The 7,997-nt window shown below is 49.6% G+C and overlaps 1 non-coding gene across 1 annotated transcript; it reads left to right on the forward strand.

The window, feature by feature from the left end:
- Nucleotides 1–7,923: 7,923 nt before the first annotated feature.
- On the forward strand, nt 7,924–7,997 carry trnat-agu (transfer RNA threonine (anticodon AGU)). Its single transcript has one exon. It is a non-coding gene; the product is annotated as a tRNA-Thr (tRNA).

Raw genomic sequence — 7,997 nt, forward strand, 5'->3', positions numbered from 1 at the left:
ATAAAACAACTAACAAATTCTCTGGGGTTGTAATTTCTTTCATTCCTTGAACTGAATCTTACCCAAATATTTTGGGTCATAAATTTAATCTAAGTCAGTTTCCTGCATAGTGCTGGATTTTTATTAGCCCTGCTGTGAATCTAACCAGTATGTGGAGATGCCAGCATTGGACTGGGGTGGGCACAGTAAGAAGTCTGACAACACCAGGTTAAAGTCCAACAGGTTTATTTGGTAGCACAAGCCACTAGCTTTCAGAGTGCTTGCTGCTCCTTCATCAGGTGAGTGGGAATTCTGTTCACAAACAGGGCATATAAAGATACAAACTCAATTTACAAAATAATGGTTGGAATGCGAGTCTTTACAGGTAATCAAGTCTTAAAGGTACAGACAATGTGAGTGGAGAGAGGGTTAAGCACAGGTTAAAGAGATGTGTATTGCCTCCAGACAGGACAGTTAGTGAGATTTTGCAAGCCCAGGCAAGTCATGGGGCTTACAGATAGTGCGACATGAACTCAAGATCCCAATTGAGGCCGTCCTCATGTATGCAGAACTTGGCTATTAGTCTCTGCTCAGCAACTCTGCGCTGTTGTGTGTCATGAAGGCCGCCTTGGAGAACGTTTACCGGAAGATCAGAGGCTGAATGCCTGTTACCGCTGAAGTGTTCCCCAACAGGAAGAAAACACTCCTGCCTGGTTATTGTTAAGCGGTGTTCATTCATCCATTATCGTAGCGTCTGTATAGTCTCCCCAATGTCCCAATGGGACATCCTTTCCTGCAGCGTATCAGGTAGACAACATTGGCCGAGTTGCAAGAGTATGTACCGTGTACCTGGTGGATGGTGTTCTCACGTGAGATGAAGGCATCTGTGTCGATGATCCGGCACATCTTGCAGAGGTTGCTGTGGCAGGGTTGTGTGGTGTTGTGGTTGCCGTTCTCCTGAAGGCTGGGTAGTTTGCTGCGAACAATGGTCTGTTTGAGGTTGTGCGGTTGTTTGAAGGCAAGAAGTGGGGGTGTGGGGATGGCATTGGCAAGATGCTCGTCTTCATCAATGACATGTTGAAGACTCCGGAGAAGATGTCGTAGCTTCTCCGCTCCGGGGAAGTACTGGACAACGAAGGGTACTCTGTCCTTGATGGTGTCTTCAGCACCTCACTGTACTGCAAGCCCACAGATAATCTCACAATGCTCCACTTCTCCAGCTTCCACCCTAAACATGTTAAAGAAGCCATCCCTTACGGACAAGCCCTTCGTATACACAGGATCTGCTCAGATGAGGAGGATCGTGACAGACACCTCCAGACGCTGAAAGATGCCCTCATAGGAACAGGATATGGCGCTCGACTCATCAATCGACAGATCCGACGCACCACAGCGAAAAACCACACCGACCTCTCAGAAGATAAACACGGGACACGGTGGACAAAGTACCCTTCATCGTCCAGTACTTCCCCGGAGTGGAGAAGCTACGACATCTTCTCCGGAGCCTTCAACATGTCATTGATGAAGCCATCCCCACACTCCCACTTCTTGCCTTCAAACAACTGCACAACTTGAAACAGACTATTGTCCACAGCAAGCTACCCAGCCTTCAGAAGAACTGACCACAACACCACACAACCCTGCCACAGCAACCTCTGCAAGACATGCCAGATCATCGACACGGATGCCATCATCTCACGTGAGAACACCATCCACCAGGTAGACGGTACATACTCTTGCAACTCGGCCGACATTGTCTACCTGATACGCTGCAGGGAAGGATGTCCTGAGGCATTGTACAGTGGGGAGACAATGCAGATATTACGACAATGGATGAATGAACACCGCTTGACAATCACCAGGCAAGAGTGTTCTCTTCCTGTTGGGGAACATTTCAGTGGTCATGGGCATATGGCCTCTGTTCTTTGGTTAAATGTTCTCCAAGGCGGCCAGCGCAGAGTTGCTGTGCAGAGACTGATAGCCAAGTTCCGCACACATGAGGACGGCCTCAATCGGGATCTTGGGTTCATGTCACACTATCTGTAACCCCCATGACTTGCCTGGGCTTGCAAAATCTCACTAACTGTGCTGTCTGGAGACAATACACATCTCTTTAACCTGTGCTTAACCCTCTCTCCACTCACATTGTACCTTTAAGACTTGATTACCTGTAAAGACTCACATTCCAACCATTACTTTCTAAATTGAGTTTGTGTCTTTATATGCCCTGTTTGTGAACAGAACTCCCACTCACCTGATGAAGGGCAGCACTCTGAAAGCTAGTGGCTTTTGCTACCAAATAAACCTGTTGGACTTTAACCTGGTGTTGTGAGACTTCTTACTGAATCTAATCAGTAATAGGCACTCCAATAGAACTGCTTAAACCATCGGGGAACCATAACAGTGTACCAGATCAGTGCTGATTTTGATGACACATGAGCAGAGTAAAAATTGCTAGCACTGGACTTTGAAAAAGGTCATACTGCAAGTTAGACAGGGATGCAGGAGGCCATTCAGCCCCTCCATCCCAAGGAAAACTTGCATCTCTCTCAGTCAGAGTCAGAGCGAGTAGGATCAGCTCTGTGCGAGCAGAGTGAGTGGAGGGAGGGGGAGAGAAATGAGAGGCCAGAGTCAGGAGATGGAAGCGAGCAAAGAGAATGAGGTCTGGACACCCTTGAAAATCAGAAGGATTTAAACGCATTGTGGTTAGAGGTTGATATCTTGCATTTATGTTGTGTCTTTAATAAAACATTTCAAGGTGCTTCACTGCAACATAAATCAGACAGATTGTGGCACCAAGCCTCAAAAGGAAATATGAGGGCAGGTGATTAACAGTTTGATCAAAGAGGTAGGTTTGAGGAAGTGATACAGATTTATGAAATTGTGTTTAACAAATGTATTTGAGTTTTCTGAGAGTATAATTTGCAGGATTGTAGAATGTGGAACCAGTCTTTGGAATTTCAAAAGTTATTTAATACGCTTAATACAAAAGATAAGGAGTGGAATTCTCCCAATAGCATTCAATAACATCCAATAACATCCATAACGACAAAAATAATGGAGTGATTTGTAGCCGCTTCTCTGCACTGCCACAGTCTGTCATTTTTTTGGAGAGTTGGGCTATCAGCAGGACAGGGGAGGGTGGGTTGCTAAACACGCCAATGAGATCTGTTTCAGAGCTCTCGGGCACCATTTTGGAAGGCTGCCCTGATTTTACTGTGCAATGGGAGACACACCCTTCCCCCCATCATGAACCTTGAGCACCCCCCCACCCCACCCTGGCAGTGGCATCATGCTCCTTCTCCCTGACATGGGCTGTTAACATCGGAGCCTTCCCAATGGGTTACCCTGCCTGAACCTCAATATGCTCCTCCACCCATCAAGACTACTGTCACGATCCACCTTTGCACACACCAACCCCGCCCCCCCCCCCCCCCCCCCACCCCAACCTGCACAGCTCCCTGCACTCGGCATCGCCCCCTGCCCCCACCATGGAACCGCTCAGGCCCTCCCCCCTCAGCACTGACACACTGGTAGTACCTACCTCACACTGCCGGCTATGTCCGTAGGCTGGTGAATTCCATGCACTGGGATTAGAACGGGCTCTATATTTGAATACTACTAATCAGCCTTGCTCCTTTTCTGGGCATGATCCGGTTTGCAATGAGGAAACGGCCAGGAGACTCACAAGCTGTTTGACGCTGGGTATGAATTGGATTTTTAAGCCCGCACACAATTCTCCCGGACTGGCAATCTACTAATGGCGCAGAGAGGTCGGAGAATTGCCCTCAAGGGCTCACTGAGTTTTGAAATATTCTTTCATGGGATAAGCCAGCATTTGTTGTCCACTCTTAATTGCCCCTTGAGAAGGTGGTGGTGAGCTGCCTTCTAGTGCCGCTGCAGCCCCTGAGGCACACACCCAGACCTGTTAGACCAGATCAGCAGACTTCCTGCCTCAAAGGACATTAATGAACCAGATTATTTTGTGGGGACCATCACTGAGATTAGGAGGTTATAGTGGATGCATTGGTGGTTATTTTCCAGACGTCGCTGGATTCCGGGGAAGTGCCGGAAGATTGGAAAACGGCTAATGTTACGCCGTTGTTTAAGAAGGGTGCCAGGCAAAAGGCAGGGAATTATAGGCCGGTTAGTTTAACGTCTGTGGAAGGTAAAATGTTAGAATCCGTCATTAAGGAGGAAATTGCGAGGCATCTTGAAGGGAATTGCTTGATAGAGCAGACGCAGCACGGTTTCATGAAAGGGAAGTCGTGTCTGACAAATTTACTGGAGTTCTATGAGGATGTGTCTAGGGTGGTGGATAGAGGAGAGCCGGTGGATGTGGTCTTTCTGGATTTTCAGAAGGCGTTTGACAAGGTACCTCACAAGAGGTTATTGCAGAAGGTCAGGGGACATGGAGTTGGGGGTAGGGTGTTAGCGTGGATAGAGGATTGGTTGTCAAATAGGAGGCAGAGAGTGGGGGTCAACGGGTGCTATTCGGATTGGCGGATGGTGACTAGTGGAGTGCCCCAGGGGTCGGTGCTGGGGCCTCAGCTATTTACCATTTATATAGATGATCTGGAGGAGGGAACCGAGTGTATGGTGTCAAAATTTGCTGATGACACCAAGATTGGGGGAACGGCAAATTGTGCGGAGGGTGTGGAGAGTCTGCAGAAGGATCTAGATAGGCTGGGCGAATGGGCCAGGAAATGGCAAATGGAATTTAATGTTGGCAAGTGTGAGGTGGTCCACTTTGGTAGGAAGAATGGTAGGAAGGACTATTACTTACGTGGTGAAAAACTGCAGCAGGCGATGGTGCAGAGGGACCTCGGGGTCCTTGTGCATGAGCCGCAAAAACCCAGCTTGCAGGTGCAGCAGGTGGTCAGGAAGGCGAATGGGATGCTGGCCTTCATAGCGAGGGGGATTGAATATAAAAGTAGGGAGGTCTTGCTGCAGCTGTATAGGGCATTGGTGAGGCCGCAGCTGGAGTACTGTGTGCAGTTTTGGGCGCCGCACCTGCGCAAGGATATTTTGGCCCTGGAGGGAGTGCAGAGGAGGTTTACTAGGCTGATACCGGAGTTGAGGGGATTGAGCTATGAGGAGAGGCTGAATAAACTAGGCTTGTACTCGTTAGAGTTTAGAAGAATGAGGGGAGATATCATTGAGACGTATAAGATGATGAATGGGATGGATAGGATAGAGGTGGAGAGACTCTTCCCGCTCAAAAAAGACACTAGGACTAGAGCGCACAGCCTCAAGATAAAGGGGGGGCGTTTTAGAACGGAGTTGAGGAGGAACTTCTTCACTCAAAGGGTGGTGAATCTCTGGAATTCTCTGCCTGTTGAAGTGGTGGAGGCTGCCTCGCTAAATATTTTCAAGACGCGGGTTGATGGGTTCTTGATAAGAGAGGGGATTAAGGGTTATGGGGAGAGGGCGGGAAAGTAGAACTGAGCCACGACAGATCAGCCATGATCTTATTGAATGGCGGGGCAGGCTCGAAGGGCTAGATGGCCTACTCCTGCTCCTATTTCTTATGTTCTTTCCATTCCAGATTAATTAACTGAATTTAAATTTCATCAGCTGCTGTGTGGTGGGATCTTTATTCCCAGAGCATCAGTCTGGATTATCCCTCTGGCTGGTTGAAGTTTCAGAAAAGCTATCTTTCCAGCTTGTCCAATTGAAGGTCGCTTTCACACTGTGTTGGCTACTGAGAGGCACAAACATTGTTTCCCCCCCCCCCCCCCCCCAGTATCCCAACAGCCCTCCATTATCCCATTGCCCAATTGTCCCCCATTATCCCCATGGCCCCTCCCATTATCCACATGGCCTTTCCTATTATAAGAACATAAGAAATAGGAGCAGGAGTAGGCCATCTAGCCCTTCGAGCCTGCCCTGCCATTCAGTAAGATCATGGCTGATCTGAAGTGGCTCAGTTCCACTTTCCCGCCCTCTCCCCATAACCCTTAATCCCCTCTCTTATCAAAAACCCATCAACCCGCTTCTTAAAAATATTTAGCGAGGCAGCCTCCACCACTTCAACGGGCAGAGAATTCCAGAGATTCACCACCCTTTGAGTGAAGAAGTTCCTCCTCAACTCCGTTCTAAACCGCCCCCCCTTTATCTTGAGGCTGTGCCCCCTAGTCCTACTGTCCTTTCTGAGCGGGAAGAGTCTCTCCACCTCTATCCTATCCATCCCATTCATCATCTTATACGTCTCAATGAGATCTCCCCTCATTCTTCTAAACTCTAACGAGTACAAGCCTAGTTTATTCAGCCTCTCCTCGTAGTTCAACCCCCTCAACTCTGGTATCAGCCTGGTAAACCGCCTCTGCACTCCCTCCAAGGCCAAAATATCCTTGCGTAAGTGCGGCGACCAAAACTGCACACAGTACTCCAGCTGCGGACTCACCAGTGCCCTATACAGCTGCAGCAAGACCTCCCTACTTTTATATTCAATCCCCTTCGCTATGAAGGCCAGCATCCCATTCGCCTTCCTGACCACCTGCTGCACCTGCAGGCTGGGTTTTTGCGACTCATGCACAAGGACCCCGAGGTCCCTCTGCACCGTCGCCTGCTGCAGTTTTTCGCCACGTAAGTAATAGTCCTTCCTACCATTCTTCCTACCAAAGTGGACCACCTCGCACTTGCCAACATTAAATTCCATTTGCCAGTTCCTGGCCCATTCGCCCAGCCTATCTAGATCCTTCTGCAGACTCTCCACACCCTCCGCACAATTTGCCTTTCCACCAATCTTGGTGTCATCAGCAAATTTCGACACCCTACACTCGGTTCCCTCCTCCAGATCATCTATATAAATGGTAAATAGCTGAGGCCCCAGCACCGACCCCTGGGGCACTCCACTAGTCACCAACCGCCAATCCGAATAGCACCCATTAACCCCCACTCTCTGCCTATCCCATTGTCCCACCCATTACATCCATTGTCCTCATTATTCCCATTGCGCCATTGACCCTCCCTAATCCTCATAGCCCCTCCCATTATCTCACTGTTTCTCCCATTTTCCCAATTGCCCCACCCATTGCCCTCTCCATTAGCCCTACTGCCTCCCCATTATCCTCATTATTCCCACGGCCCCTCCCACTATCCCATGGCCCTCCCTGCTATCCCCATGGCCCCTCCCTGTTATCACCATGGCCCCTCCCATTATCCCCATGGCCCCTCCCCACTACAGTAAAAAGTCTGACAACACCAGGTTTTAGTCCAACCTATTTATTTGATAATATTCTCACAAGCTTTCGAGGGGTTACCCTCTTCGTCAGGTGAATGGAGAGTTCTGGCCTCAGACAGAGCATATAAAGCACAGACAGTTTAGAGATTCCTGATTAAAATGCGAATCTCTAAACTGTCTGTGCTTTATATGCTCTGTCTGAGGCCAGAACTCTCCATTCACCTGACGAAGAGGCTGTCCCCTCGAAAGCTTGTGAGAATATTATCAAATAAATAGGTTGGACTAAAACCTGGTGTTGTCAGACTTTTTACTGTGTTTACGCCAGTCCAACGCCGGCATACCCACATCATGACTACTATCCCTCCCATTATCCCCATGGCCCCTCCCCATTATCCCCATGCCCCCTCCCTGTTATCACCATGGCCCCTCCCATTATCCCCATGGCCCCTCCCCATTATCCCATTGCCCTCCCCACTATCCCCATTGCCCCTCCCATTATCCCCATGGCCCCTCCCCGTTATCCCCATGGTCCCTCCCCACGATCCCAATTGCCCTCCCCACTGCCCCCGTTCCATTACCCTCATGGCCCCGCCCAATTATCCCATGGCCCCTCCCTATTATTCGCATTGACCCACCTAGTGCCCCGCCCCTGGCTGTCAGTGCGCAGGCGCGCTCTCCGCTGTTGGTTTTATGAATGGGCTGGTGCATTGCGCAGGCGCGCTGAGCCCAAAAGCGCCGATTCCGGAGGCTGGTTCGGCGGCGCCGTGGCTTAGTTGGTTAAAGCGCCTGTCTAGTAAACAGGAGATCCTGGGTTCGAATCCCAGCGGTGCCT

The sequence above is a fragment of the Carcharhinus amblyrhynchos genome, chromosome 4, assembly GCF_965287045.1.
Source record: "Carcharhinus amblyrhynchos chromosome 4, sCarAmb.v2.hapA, whole genome shotgun sequence".
NCBI lineage: Eukaryota > Metazoa > Chordata > Chondrichthyes > Carcharhiniformes > Carcharhinidae > Carcharhinus > Carcharhinus amblyrhynchos.